Genomic DNA, 16,785 nt, shown 5'->3' with positions numbered 1-16,785 from the left:
AAATCTAGCAATGTTAGATCATTTTGAAGAACTTATCATTTAGTTGAGAAAAACAAGGATGCATGTGGTCAAAATGCATCTGATATCTTTAGCAATGCTAGATAATTTTGAGGAACTTATCATTTCATTGAGAGAAACAAGGATGCATAGGGTCAGAATGCATCTGATAGCCTTAGCAATGTTAGATAATTTTGAGGAACTTAGCTTTTATTTTTGAGAAACATGGAAGCATGTGGTCAAAAAGCATCTGATATTTATAGCAAAGTTGGATCATTTTGAGGCGATTATGATTTAGTTTAGAGTAACAAGGATACATGGATTCAAAATGTATCTGCTAGTCTTAGTAATGTTAGATCATTTTGATGAACTGAGCTGTTATTTTTGAAAACAAGGATGCATGTGGTCAAAATGCATCTGATATCTTTTGCAATGTTAGATGATTTTGAGGAACTTATCATCTAGTTGAGAGAAACAACGATGAATAGGGTCAAAATGCATCTGATCTCCTTAGCAATGTTAGATCATTTTGAGGTAATTATCATTTAGTTGAGAGAAACAAGGATGCATAGGGTAAAAATGCATCTGATAGCCTTAGCAATGTTAGATCATTTTGAGGAACTTAACTTTAGTTTTTGAGAAACAAGGATGCTTTGGGTCAAAATACACCTGATGTCCTTAGCAATTTTAGATCGTTTTTTGGAACTTATCATTTTGTTGACAATAACATTGATACGTAAGGTCAAAATGCATGCGATATTCAGGTGTCCTTAGCAATGTTAGATCATTTTGAGGAACTTAGCGTTTAGTTTTGAGAAACAAGGATGAACGTGGACAAAATGCATCTGATATTCTTTGCAATATTAGAACATTTTGAGGAACTTATCATTTAGTTGAGAGAAACAAGGATGGATAGGGTCAAAATGCATCTTATATACTTAGCAATATTAGATTACTTTGAGGAACTTAGCTTTTAGTTTTGAGAAACAAGGATACATATTGTCAAAATGAATCTTATATTCGTAGCAATGTTAGATCATTATGAGGAACTGAGCTTTTAGTTTCGAGAAACAAGGATACATATTTTCAAAATGCATCTGATATCCTTAGCAATGTTAGATCATTTTTAGGAACTTAGCTTTTAATTTAGGGAAACAAGGATGGATGTTCACAAAATTCTTCTGTTATCCTTAGCAATGTTAGATAATTTTTGGGAACTTATCAATTAGTTGAGAGAAACAATGATGCATAGGGTCAAAATGCATCTGATATCATTAGCAGTGTTAGATCATTTTTAGGTACTTAGCTTTTAATTTAGAGAAACAAGGATGGATGTGGACGAAATGCTTCTGATATCCTTAGCAATGTTAGATCATTTTGAGGAACTTATCATTTAGTTGGGAGAAACAAGGATGCATAGGGTCAAAATAAATATGATATCCTTAGCAATGTTAGATCATATTGAGGAACTTAGCTTTTAGTTTTGTTAAACAAGGATACATATTGTCAAAATGCATATGATATCCTTAGCAATGCTAGATTATTTGAGGATCTTATCATTTAGTTGAGAGAAAAAAAGGATGCATAGGGTCAAAATGCATCTGATGTCCTTAGCAATGTTAGATCATTTTGAGGTAATTATCATTTAGTTGAGAAAAACAAGGATGCATAGGGTCAAAACGCATCTGATAGCCTTAGCAATGTTAGATCATTTTGAGGAACTTAGCTTTTATTTTTGAGAAACAAGAATCCTTGTGGTCAAAATGCATCTGATGTCCTTAGCAATTTTAGATCATTTTTAGGAACTTATGATTTTGTTGACAGAAACAAGGATACGTAGGGTCAAAATGCATCCGATATTTTGATGTCCTTAGCAATGTTAGATCATTTTGAGGAACTTAGCTTTTAGTTTTGAGAAACTAGGATGCATTTGGACAAAATGCATCAGATATCCTTAGCCATGTTAGATAATTTAGAGGAACTTATCATTTAGTTGAGAGAAACAAGGATGGATAGGGTCAAAATGCATCTGATATACTTAGCAATATTAGATTATTTTGAGGAACATAGCTTTTATTTTTGAGAAACAAGGATCCTTGTGGTCAAAATGCATCTGATGTCCTTAGCAATTTTAGATCATTCTTAGGAACTTATGATTTTGTTGACAGAAACAAGGATACGTAGGGTCAAAATGCATCCGATATTTTATGTCCTTATTAATGTTAGATCATTTTGAGGAACTTAGCTTTTAGTTTTGAGAAACAAGGATGGATGTGGACAAAATGTATCTGATATTCTTTCCAGTATTAGATCATTTTGAGGAGGTTATCATTTAGTTGAGAGGGAGAATGATGGATAGGGTCAAAATGCATCTGATATATTTAGCAATATTAGATTATTTTGAGGAACTTAGATTTTAGTTTTGAGAAACAAGGATGCATATTTTCAAAATGAATCTCATATTCGTAGCAATGTTAGATCATTATGAGGAACTGAGCTTTTAGTTTTTAGAAACAAGGATACATATTTTCAAAATGCATCTGATATCCTTAGCAATGTTACATTATTTTGAGGAACTTAGCTTTTAGTTTTGAGAAACAAGGATGGATGTTGACAAAATTTTTTTGATATTCCTATCATTGTTAGATAATTTGTGGGAACTTATCATTCACTTAAGAGAAACAAAGATGCTTAGGGTCAAATTTCATCTGATATATTTAGCAGTGTTAGATAATTTTTAAGAACTTGGATTTGAATGTAGAGAAATGAGGATGGATCTGGAAAAAATGCTTCTGATAACCGTAGCAATGTTAGATCATTTTGAGAGACTTATAGTTTAGTAGGGAGAAACAAGGATGCATAGGGTCAAAATAAATATGATATCCTTATCAATATTAGATCATTTTGAGGAACTTAGCTTTTAGTTTTGATAAAGAAGGATATATATTTTCAAAATGCATCTGATATCCTTAGCAATGCTAGATTATTTTGAGGATCTTATCATTTAGTTTAGAGAAAAAAGGATGCATTGGGTCAAAATGTATCTGATGTCCTTAGCAATATTAGATCATTTTGAGGTAAGTATCATTTAGTTGAGAGAAACAAGGATGCATAGGGTCAAAATGCATCTGATAGCCTTAGCAATGTTAGATCATTTTGAGGAACTTAGCTTTTATTTTTGAGAAACAAGGATCCTTATGGTCAAAATGCATCCGATGTCCTTAGCAATTTTAGAATCATATTTTAGGAACTTATCATTTTGTTGACAGAAACAAGGATACGTAAGGTCAAAATGCATCCGATATTCTGGTGTCCTTAGCAATGTTAGATCATTTTGAGGAACTTAGCTTTTAGTTTTGAGAAACAAGGATGGATGTGGAAAAAAAGCATCTGACATTCTTAACAGTGTTAGATCATTTTGAGTAACTTAAAATTTAGTTGAGAGAAACAAGGATGGATAGGGTCAAAATGCATCTGATATACTTAGCAATATTAGATTATTATGAGGAACTGAGTTTTTAGTTTTGAGAAACAAGGATACATATTTTCAAAATGCTTCTGATATCTGCACCAATGTTACGTTATTTTGAAGAGCTTATCCTTTAGCTTTCAGGAACAAGGATGAATGTTGACTACATCATTCTGATATTAATATCAATGTTAGATCATTTTTGGACCTTATCATTTACTTGAGAGAAACAAAGATGCATAGGGTCAAAATGCATCTGATAACATTAGCAGTGTTAGATCATTTTTAGGAACTTAGCATTTAATTTAGAGAAACAAGGATGAATGTGGACAAAATGTTTCTGATATCTTTAGCAATGTTAGATCATTTTGAGGAACTTATAATTTAGTTGGGAGAAGGAAGGATGCATAGGGTAAAAATAAATATGATATCCTTAGTAATATTAGATCATATTGAGGAACTTAGCTTTTAGTTTTGATAAAAAAGGATACATATTTTCAAAATGTATCTGATATCCTTAGCAATGTTACATCATTTTGAGTAACTTAGCTTTTAGTTTTGAGAAACAAGGATAGATGTTGACAAAATGCTTCTGATATTCCTATCAATGTTGGATAATTTTTGGGAACTTATCATTTAGTTGAGAGAAACAAAGATGCATAGGGTGAAATTGCATCTGATATCATTATTAGTGTTAGATCATTTTTAGGAACTTAGCTTTTTATCTAGAGAAACAAGGATGTATGTGGAAAAAATGTTTCTGATATACTTAGCATTGTTAGACCATTTTTAGGAACTTATCCTTTAGCTGAGAGAAAAAAAGATGCATAGGGTCAAATGCATCTGATATCCTTAGCAATGTTAGACTATTTTTAGGAACTTAGCTTTTAATTGTGACAAACAAGAATGTATATGGTCAAAATACATCTGATATCCTTAGTAATGTTAGAACATTTTTAGGAACATATCATTTAGGCAAGAGAAATAAGAATACATTGGGTCAAAATGCATATGATATCCTAAAGAATGTTAGATCATTTTGAGGAACTTAGCTTTAAGTTTTGAGAAACAAGGACGGATTTGGACAAAATGCATTTGATATCCTTATCAGGGTTAGATCAGCTTGAGGAGCTTATCATTTAGTTGAGAGAGAGAGAAGGATGTATAGGGTGAAAATGCATCTGATATACTTATCAATGTTAAAATATTTCGAGGAACTTAGCTTTTAATTTTGAGAAACATGGATACATATTGTCAAAATGCATCTGATATCCTTAGCAATGCTATGTCAGAAATAAAAGGTTAAAAAAACTGTTAGAAAAAAAAATAGTTTGTTTCTCATGAAAAAAATCTTGAAAGAGAACCATCAGTCCTCATCAATATTATACACAATTATAAGTTTTAAAATTTAAAGTTAAAGTTTTCATCATATGTTTCTTATATAATTTAGAGTTGTAAAAAAAAAAGTTGAAAGAAAGTTAAAAAAAACCATTAGAAAAAAAAGTTAAAAAAAACTGTCAGAAAAAAAGTAAAAAAATTATTTTTCTAATAGTAAAAGTTGCGTGACACATATCTATATTATTCACATTTGAAATTGGAAAATATTAAATGTTGTTTTTTTTTGTTTCAAGTGTGTTTCATGACATTCTAAGCGATGTAAAAAAGTTAAAAAAAGTTTAAAAAAAAGTAAAAAAAAAGTTGGGGGGAGAGGGGAGGGAGGAGGAGGGGTTCTGAGGGAGGGGGAGGAGGGGGGTCAATTAAGGGCAGGAGTTGGGGGTGGGAGGGGCAAAAAGTTGGAGGTGGAGGGGCAAACAGTTGGGAGGGAGGGGGTCCTTGGGGTTGGGGTAGGGGACCTCTTTCATCAATATTCCTTTTGTTAGAATGCATCATTATATTTCAAATGCCAATTTTGAACTGAGAAAATAACCAATTGTCAGAGTTATTATACCCGTGTTCAAGGTTAAACATAAAACATCCACACCTAACAAATTAATTTACAGACAGAATTTCATAACATCGTACCAGGAAACGAATCACCAATCCATGAAAACATGCACGACTTTTAACAGAAACATCACGCACTTTTAACAGAAATCAGCACGAATTTTCATGGTAGGTTGAATCCGGTCATTGTACTGTCTGCTTGTATGGCGGGAGTACGTTGCGCTTGAAAGCATTATAGATATATGGTGGACACCCTCGTTGTAAGCATTATAGCTATATGGGGGGACACCCTGGTTGTAAGCATTATATCAATACTACTTCTATAAGCACCTTATATGTCCCCAGGACATGTATCACAAGTCTGACCCGTAGGTCTGTTAGGGTGGTGGTCATCCTTTAATACCAAACTTTCAGAACTTTTATCTACGTTAAACAAAATAGCCATCTCAACATTTTGATTGGATGTGTTTGTGGAAATGGTAGTCTTGAGAAGGGTGTTGGTCGCCTTCCAATCACTTTCGACTATTTTTTTTTTATCAAAAATAGACTATAATATTGAAAATATACAAAATTATTTTCTAATACATATTTGAAATTATTCTTCTTTTCTTTCTTTTATCCAGCGGTATTTGGTCCTCCTTTCTGCGCTTCCCCTTCTTTTTCGTTTTCTAAATAATAAGTGGTGATACATCACGTAATGGATAGAATCAAAACGGTTTTTGTTTCCTTTTCGTACTCCTGAAAGGAAAAAAAATCAATCCTTTTTCTTTATTCTTTTTTTTTTATCTAAGACTCTTTGCTTATTTGTAATCTAATTTGCCCCTATTTCTCTATTATTCCTTCACTTTACTACCTATCTATCTTACCTCTTACTCGACGTTCCATAGCTTTCCACTTTTATAATTCCTCATATACATAATTTTTTCTCTCCTAGTACATTTTATCTACCTTTTTCCTAAAAACCTTTTTTTTTCATTCATACAATTCTCCATCGATTAATTTACCATACAACAATTTCAAAATTCTCATTCTAGCTACCCACGGCGGCAAGGGGCTGCTCCCATTCATTAGGCCTATAACATATAACATTAAAATACAAATTCACAATGCATATACGTTTTTGTACTTTAAAATATATTCATCTTTCTTATAACACTTTAAAACACTCTTCACTATATTAACATAAATAAAAGAAAAAATTAAAAATATTACCCCATTTTTTTTTAATGCATCATATTTCAACACAGTCTACTCTCGCTGGGCCTTGCGTTATTAGATAGCTAAAATAATCCTCAAAAAATTTCCCAAAAATCAAATACTTTACAATCCAAGTGAATCGTATCCCCTTCAACATATAAAATAAATTCCATTAGTTTAAAATAAATTCCAAACAAACATTAAAAAAAATTACCAAATCTAAAATCTATAATCTAAGAATTCATAAAATCCTATACTATAACTATTCAATTAGATTTAAATCTTACCTAATAAATAAACTTAAAAATACTGAACCAATCCTGAAGCTAACTATTATCATCTGAAAATTCTAATTAAACTCTAAAATCAAACACTTCATTAAAAGTTCAAAATATTTAACTTAAAGTCTGATCTTATTCCATATACCAAAATTAAAAACTCCATTTTCTAATCTTCTACCTAGATCCTTACCACAAAATGAAAAAACAAAAACATACAAATGTAAAACCTTCAACCCTTAAACCCTAAAATTTTTTCGCAACTCTCCTTTTATTATTATTATTTTTTCCCTTTTTTTAACAACACATCCTTGCCCACCAAGACACAAAAACTATTCCCTTCTACTTTATACCAAACACGTTCTCAATTTTCTTAAACTTCATAATCCTTAACCTTTTTCATTTTCTTTCCACACGATTTATCACATCATAATCTTCCTTCTGCTTTTCTTTTCGCTTCCACGTATAATAACAAAAAAAGCGATACTATGTACACTATTGTCCTTGTATAGGCCTCATCATCTACTTTTAGGTACACAGCTTTCTCTAAATTAATTTCATCTTTTTTTACCTGTAACACTTGCCAATAAAACTGGGCAAGCATAAGTATTCACATACTGGGCTCTCTGGTGAACCGTCAGACCTCTTCCATATCCTTGTCTAAGGGCATTTTTGAATTTCGATATTGTATTTATCCAATTTTCTCTTTCCGTTCGGCTCCAACTTCTTTGAAAAAACGCACCCAATATTTTAATTTTTTCCTTTCTCGGGATCCCCTCATACACTTCACCTACTTCATCTCCCAGTGATAGCATCTTACACTTATTTGTAGTGAGCTGTAGCTTGAAGATGTCGCAATATTCAACTATGTAATGAACGACCACTCTCAAATCATCTTCAGTTTCTGTGTACGTTGTAAGATTATCTACAAAACTGTTCAACTTCATTGCCACATTTTCAATTATAATGCCATTTATTTTCTTTATCTAAATATTTAGGTAACGGGTCAAAATATATTCCAAACAGTAAAAGATTCAGCGGGCATCCTTGGCGCACTCCAGTTTCTGCTTCAAATTCTCCTGTAACATCGCTATTCACACAAATTACCTGTACTATTTTGACACATCACTTTCGACTACTAAAAAGGGCACAAACCACTCCAATTTCCAATTGAATGAGCGCTTTTTGAAGTTTCTACGACAACTTCTTCGATACGAAGTGCCCTGCCCTAAAGGAAAAAATTAATAGACAATACATTGTGCCAACATCGTTCTTATATGCGCCCAGGGCACAGCTTAAAATCCTTGCCCTGAGGTTTGTGGGGGAGTGTCCTCCTCTTTACTTAGTCCCCGTTTCTTGTCTCGTTCTCGAGTGTCCCCGTTCTTTACTTAGGCAGCGCTATCGTACTGCCTATGATTTATACGACAACTTTCTATATAAACCTTATATGCCCCCAGGGCAAAACCTACAACCCTTGCACTGAGGGCTCTGAGGGGGTTATCATCCTAAAAGACCTAATTTCCAGAACGTTCAACTACGTTGAACAAAATGGATATCTCAAAATTTTGATTGGATGTTTTGGAAAATGGTGGGCGTGAGAGGGGCGTTAGTCGCTATCCAATCACTTTCAACTATTAAAAAGGGCACTAGCCCTTTCAATTTCTAATTGAATTAGCCCATTTGAAGTTACGACAACGCTTTCAATAAAGAACTTTATATGCCCCAGGGCAAAACTTACAACCCTTGCCCTGAGGACTGTGGGGGGGAGGGATTGTCTTCCTTAAAGGCCTAATTTCCAAAACTTTCAACTACGTTGAATAAAATGGCTATCTAAAAAATTTTATTGGAGGTGTTTGGGGAAAAGGTGGGCGTGAGAGGGGGGTTAGTTGCCCTCAAATCACTTTCGACTATTAAAAAGGGTACTATCCCTTTGAATTTCAAATCAAATGAGCCCTTTTTCAAGTTTCTACGATAAAGATTTCAATAAAAACCTTATATGCCCCCAGGGCATAACTTATATTCCATGCCCTAAGGGTTGTGAGGGAGTGTCCTCCTCAAAAATATATTTTCTATCTCTAAATCAACTACGCTGAACAAAATGGCTATCTCAAAATTTTTATTGGATGTGTTTGGGGGAATGATGGGCATGGGGGGGGGGCTAGTTGCCCTGCAATCACTTTCGATTATTATAAAAGGGCCCTAGCCCTTTGAATTTCCAATCGAATGAGCTTTTCTTGCAGTTTCTATGACAACGCCTTCCTTAAAAACCTTATATGCCCACAGGGCATTACTTAAAACCCTTGCCCTGAGGGCTGTGGGATAAAAACATATTTTCTATCTGGAAATCAACTACACTGAACAAAATGGCTATCTCAAAACTTTGATTGGATGTATTTGGGGGAATGATGGCGGGGGGGGATAGTTGCCCTCCACTCACTTTCGACTATTAAAAGGGTACTAGCCCTTCGAATTTCCAATTGAATGACCCTGTTTTGAAGTTTCGACGACAACGCCTTCTATAAAAACCTTATATGCCCCAGGGCATAACTTATAACCCTCGCCCTGAGGGTTGTGGGGGAGTGTCCTCCTCAAAAACATATTTTCTATCTGGAAATCAACTACGCAGAACAAAGTGGTTATCTCAAAATTTTGATTGGATGTGTTTGGCTGAATGATGCGCGTGGGGGGGGGGCTAGTTGCCCTCCAATCACTTTCAACTGTGAAAAAGGGCACTAGGACTCTCAATTTCTATTTGAATGAGCCCCTTTTGAAGTTTCTATGACGACCCCTTCCATATGAAGTACCCAGCTCTAAAGGAAAAAGTAATAAATAGTAAATTGTGCCAACATCGTTCTTATATGCCCTCAGGGCGTAACTTAAAACCCTTGCCCCGAGGGTTGTGAGGGAGTGTCCTCCTCAAAAACAAATTTTCTATCTGGAAATCAACTACGCTGAACAAAATGCCTATCTCAAAATTTTGATTGGATGTGTTTGGGGGAATGATGAGCGTGGGGGGGGGGCTAGTTGCCCTCCAATCACTTTCGACTATTAAAAAGGGCACTAGCACTTTGAATTTCCAATCGAATGAGCCTTTTTTGAGGTTTCTAAGATAACACCTTCTATAAAAACCTTATATACGCCCAGGGCATAACTTAAAACCCTTGCCCCGAGGGTTGTGAGGGAGAGTCCTCCTCAAAAAAATAATTTTTATCTGGATATCAACTCTGCTTAACAAAATGGCCACGTCAAAATTGCGATTGGATGTGTTTGGGAGACTGATGGGCGTGGGGGAGCTAGTTGCCCTCCAATCACGTTCGATTATTAAAAAGGGTACTAGCGCTTCGAATTTCCAATCCAATGAGCCTTTTTTGAAGTTTCTACGACAACACCTTCTATAAAAACCTTATATGCCCCCAGCGCATAACTTAAAACCCTTGCCCTGAAGGCTGTGGGGGAGTTGCCCCTTCAAAACTATATTTTCTATCTGGAAATCAACTACGCTGAACAAAATGGCTATCTCAAAATTTTGATTGGATGTGTTTGGGGAAATGATGGGCGTTGGGGGGGCTAGTTGCCCTCCATTAACTTTTGACTATTAAAGAGGGTAATAGCCCTTTGAATTTCCAATCGAATGAGCCTTTTTTGAAGTTTCTACGACAACACCTTCTTTAAAAACCTTATATGCCCCCAGGGCATAACTTAAAATCCTTGCCACGAGGGTTGTGGGGGAGTGCCCTCCTCAAAAACATACTTTCTATCTGGAAATCAACTACGCTGAACAAAATGGCTATCTCAAAATTTTGATTGGATGTGTTTGGGGGAATGATGGGCGTGGGGGGGGCTAGTTGCCCTCCAATCACTTTTGACTATTAAAAAGGGTACTAGCCCTTCGAACTTCCAATCGAATGAGCCTGTTTTGAAGTTTCTACGACAACACCTTCTATAAAAACCTTATATGCCCCCAGGGCATAAATTAAAACTCTTGCCCTGAGGGTTGCGGGGGACTGTCCTCCTCAAAAACATATTTTCTATCTGGAAATCAACTATGCTGAACAAAATGATTATCTCAAATTTTGATTGGATGTGTTTGGGGGAATGACGGGCGTGAGGGGGGGGCTAGTTGCCCTCCAATCACTTTTGACTATTAAAAAGGGCACTAGAACTTTCAATTTCCGACCGAATGAGCCCCTTTTGAAGTTTTTACGACGAACCCTTCCATATGAAGTGCCCTGCTCTAAAGGAAAAAAATAATACATAGTTCATTGTGCCAACATCGTTCTTATATGCCCTCGGGGCATAACTTAAAACCCTTGCCTCGAGGGTTGTGGGGGAGTGTCCTCCTCAAAAACATATTTTCTATCTGGAAATCAACTACGCTGAACAAAATGGCTATCTCAAAATTGTGATTGGATGTGTTTGGGGGAAGGATGGACGTGGGGGCTAGTTGCCCTCCAATCACTTTCGACTATTAAAAAGGGCACTAGCCACTCACATTTCCAATCGAATGAGCCCTTTTCGAAGTTTCTACGACAACTCCTTCGATACGAAGTGCCCGGCTGAAAAAAAACACACATTGTGCCCACATCGTTCTTTACTTAGGCAGCGCTAGCGCGCTGCCTATGATAATTGTGGACTCCACAGTGAATACATTCAGAGTTGAAGGGTTCCAATGACTTGTAAATAACACTTGCGTAGTTTACGGCATCATTCTAGGTTAGTATTTGGTTTTATGCCACAATTTGTTGGCATCGAAGACTGCGATGGTGCTGTTCTTCTAACATAATATTTATTTCGGTACTTGTGTACATAATGGTAAACACTCGAGAAGTGAAGTTTGGTCAATCCTAAGGAAATATACCAAAATATTGTGAAAATATAATACTTTAGAAACAAATTTGGGCTATACTTTTGAACATCGGGTCTGCATGCAAAATGTGTTAGCTACAATTATTCAGCATATTATGAAGTAGGAATTGTTTCCTAACTTCACGATGTACAAATACTTTACCCCCACCCCACCCCCTAATGTGCAAGTACATAGCCCAAACTATATACGTCCAATGTATTCTGTCACTTGTTTTCCACTGAGCGCAAGCTAATTGTCTCTTATTACTGACAGTTAAAATCGGTTTGTTTTCGAGTGCGTACCATTATATACACAAAGTACCTTTTTTTCTTCTGCACTTTCATTTTTGACTCGTTCTGATTCTCGCTGTCCTTTAAAAGCACAGCTTCTTTGTTCTTCACTCTAGTTTTTACACTCTTGATACTTGCTTTAGCGTGTCTGCTAACCCTACAGTTCTTTGGTCTTCACTTTCATCTTTGGCAAGTTCTGATTCCTGCTGTTACTTGTAATTCTTGCTGCTGATTATCTTCTAGCTGCATGCTTCTTTGTTCTCGCGGTCGTATATCTTCTAACCACGCACTTTTATGTTCTTCATTTTTATTTTGATTAATTAAAAACAATTTTCCACAAAATAAGTTTTTCAAAAAAAAAGTAGTGAACTCCATTAAACCAAAAATAAACAAAAATAAAATCAAATAATCTACCAAGCGTGAAACTACCGCAAATCGGCATCGATAAATAAATGAAAGCCAAAACGAACAGAAATTACAATAATAATCGAGTCAAATTCAAAACGAGCAGAAATTAACACAATTAGGGCTCAAAATTCCTATGCCTTCCCAAGGCCAGAACATAATTTGTACTTTACTGAAAAAAATAAATGTTTCTAATTTTTATAACTTTAATAAATCAAATAATATTAACATTTTGATTTCTAAATATCAGTATATGTATATTAAACTGACAATGCACATTCATTTGTATTTTTTTTTTCAGTAAAGTGCAAATTTTTTTCTGGCCATGGAAAGGCATAGGGGTTTTGCGCCCAACTTGTGTTAATTTCAGCTCGTTTTGAGTTTGACTCGGTTATTTATTGTAATTTCTGTTCGTTTTGGGTTTCATTTATTTATCTCTTGACTCTTAAAAAATGGTTCAAAGATCATATAACAAAAATTCCGATGTCGACACAACCCCCCAGGGCCCGGGGGCAGGCATTGTAAGTTATGCCCTGGGGGCATATATCGGTCTTATGGAAGGGATGCTCGTATTAACTTCAGAAGGCTCCTTTGATTTGAAATTGAAAGTTCTAGTTCACTTTTTACGAGTCAAAAGAGATTGGAGGGCACCTAGTCCCCCCCTCCATGCCCTTTTTTCCTCAAACCCATCCGATAAGAACTTTGAGATAGCTTTTTTTTAAAATAGTTCAAAGACCGTATAGCGAAAACTCCGGGGTTTACACAGCCCCCCAGGTCCCGAGGGCAGGTGTTGTAAGTTATGCTCTGGGGAATTTACGGTTCTTATAGAAGGGATGCTCGTAAAAACTTCAGAGACGGCTCATTTGATTGGAAATTGAAAATTCTAGTTCAGTTTTTTAGAGTCAAAAGAGATTGGAGGGCAATTAGCCCCCCTCCCTACCCACTCCCCTTTTTCCCCAAATACATCATACTAAATTTTTGATAGAGCAAATAAGTTCAAAATTAGTCAAACGTCAGATAACAAAAACTCAGGTGTCGTCACAACCCCCCAGGACCCGTCGACGGGTGTTTTATTTTATACTCTGGGCATATATGGATCGTATGAAAGAGATGCTCGCATAAACTTCAGAGAGGACTCATTTGATTGGTAGTTCGAGCTCACTTTTTCATAGTCAAAAGAGATCCGAGGGCAGCTAGCCCCCCCCCACGCCTTCTTTTTCCAAACCCATCTGATGAAAAGTTAGAGATAGACATTTTGTTAAAAATAGTTCAAAGGTCTGATAAGAAAAAATCGGGTGTCAATGCAACCCCCCAGGGCCCAGGGGAAAGCGTTCTGAGTTATGCCCTAAGGGCATGTATGGTTCTTATGAAAGGGATGCTCGTATTAACTTCATAGAGGGCTCATTTTATTGGAAATTGAAAGCTCTAGCTCACTTTTCAAGAGTCAAGAGAGCTAAGGGCAACTAGCCCCCCCCACGCTCTTTTTCCCCAAACCCTTCCGCTACAAATTTTGAGATATCCAGTTTTTTGGAAATTGCTCAAAAATTATATAAAAAAAAACTCCCCCCAGGGCCTTGGGGTGAGGCGTTGTAAGTGTTGTTCTGGGGGCGTATTTGGTTCTATTTAAAGGGATGTTAGTGTAAACTTCAGAGAGGTCGATTTTTAATGTAAATTTAAATTTCTAGTTCACTTTTGCATAGTCAAAAGATATCCGATGGCAACTAGCCCCCCCCCCACACCCTTTTTTCTCCAAGCCCACCCGATAAATTTTCATAATAGCCATTTCATTAAAAATAGTTCAAAGGTCAGATAAGAAAAATTCCTGTGTCAACGGAACCCACCAGGGCCCGGAGGCAGGCGTTATGAGTAATGCTCTAGGGGCATATATAGTTCTTATGAAATGGTGAATCGTATAAACTTTGGAGAGGGCTCATTTGATTGGAAATTGAAAGTTCTTGTTCACTTTTTAAGAGTCAAAAGAGATCGGAGGGCAACTAGCCGCCCCCCCCCCTTCTCCACACCCTAAATGCATGCGATAAAAGTTTTGAGATCGATATTTTGTTAAAAGTAGTTCAAGGTCCTCATAATCAGAGACGCTATTAATAACACAACCCCCCAGGGCCCAGGGGTAGACGTCATAAAACATGCCCTGGGGACATACATGGCTGTAATTACAGGGATGCTCGTGTGAAATTCATAGAGGGCTTATTTGGCTGGAAATTGAAAGTCGAAAAGCACTTTGTATGAGTCGAATTGGATTGTCGGGCAGCTAGCCTCCCCCCACACTCCGTTTATTCTTTCCCAGAGGCACTTCATATAGAAGGGGTCGTCATATAAACTTCAAATGGGGCTCATTCGATTGGAAATCGAGAGTTCTAGTGCCCTTTTAAGATTCAAAAGTGATCGGAGGGCAACTGCCCCCCCCCCAAACCCTTTTTCCCCAAATACATGTGATAAAAATTTGAGGTAGCCATTTTTTTAAAAATAGTGCAAGGATTATATAACAAAAACTCCTTTACGTATGGCCATTTCCTTAAAAATAGTTCAAGGGTCAGGTGAGAAAAATGTCGACATAGCTCCCCCCCCCCCAGGGCCTGGGGAAAACGTTGTAAGTATTGGCCTGGGGGCATATATATATATATATATATATATATATATATATATATATATATATATATATATATATATATATATATATATATATATATATATATATATATATATATATATATATATATATATATATATATATATATATATATATATATATATATATATATATATATATATATATATATATATATATATATATATATATATATATATATATATATATATATATATATATATATATATATATATATATATATATATATATATATATATATATATATATATATATATATATATATATATATATATATATATATATATATATATATATATATATATATATATATATATATATATATATATATATATATATATATATATATATATATATATATATATATATATATATATATATATATATATATATATATATATATATATATATATATATATATATATATATATATATATATATATATATATATATATATATATATATATATATATATATATATGTATTTCTTTTTGTCGTTTTGGATCCATGGTTGCTGCTTCAGGTCAGGTAATCCAATTATGTTGCAAATACCAAATAATCTGTCTAATCTTATATTCAGACACACGATCAAACACTGTGTGTAGAATATGTACTGTACTGGCCGTGCTTTCATTCTGAACAGTCATATGAGTATTATTACAGTTAAGACCAATATATCTATACTTATGAGGTTGAGGGTAGAGGTTTGGACTTTGGAACCAGGCAATTGTGTTTACCAAAATATGTACACGGAGAGAGGAGGAACAGAACGCTCCAGTTATGTGGATTTGAATATTGGCACGGTCTATATTTCAGAAAAGTTTAAAATGAAAATTCTATTAAAAATTAATCATGTACTAAAAACTGAAATAAAATGCCACATAAATAAGATAATATACTTCAATAACTAAATAAAAAACTAAATGAAAATTTATATATCTACTAAAATAAAAGTAAATACTTGTAATAAATAAAGATTTATAATCAAATATACAAAAATAAAATGAAATCAACATAAGATTTGAAAAATTAAAAATTCTACTGAAAAAATGAATATCAGCTTTTGATTTCCTATTGTGAATATTCCAGTATACAGCGCATTTTAGATCTCCATTCATATGCAGTTTTTTAGTCTTTTTAAGGGAAAAGGGTTAAGTCCCATCTCAATTTGGTAGATTCTGCGCATCCGCAGCGCCAACCTGTCAATTCGACTTCAATCGAGATTTGTTTACAGATTGGAGATCACAAGCGTTGCAGAATCGATATTCTGGCAGATTGATAGAATCTACCACATGGAGAAAAGTTTTAAACGATATCAAACTGTTTTTTCCTAGAAAAGGACATCGGGACTTTTGGTCACGACTGACACGTAAACCTTTTACTGTCGTTTTTGTTTAAAAGGAGATTTGTTTAAAAGGAGTTTTGGTCTATTTTTTTTGATAAAAAAACTTGAAACTTTTGTTTATTAAAAGGAGTCCCAGAACTTTCGATTTCCGTCCAAATAAGTCTTCTTCTGATATTCCACGACCAGTAAACAGACTTCTTTTCTCTCTTGAAAAGTTGATAAATTACCGGAACATCTACATGTAAAATAATACGGACATCAAAAGCTTTATTATAATTCCATGAGGGAGGCGGGTTTGCTCTCTAAAATCCAGCCTGTCAGTTAGATCCAGCACATTTTAATTATTTAACAGGATCTTATTTTTAAA

Source organism: Artemia sp. Qi Xiang Cuo, chromosome 16 (genome assembly GCF_049724085.1).
Source record: "Artemia sp. Qi Xiang Cuo chromosome 16, ASM4972408v1, whole genome shotgun sequence".
Lineage (NCBI taxonomy): Eukaryota > Metazoa > Arthropoda > Branchiopoda > Anostraca > Artemiidae > Artemia > Artemia sp. Qi Xiang Cuo.
This window is presented reverse-complemented; position numbering follows the sequence as displayed.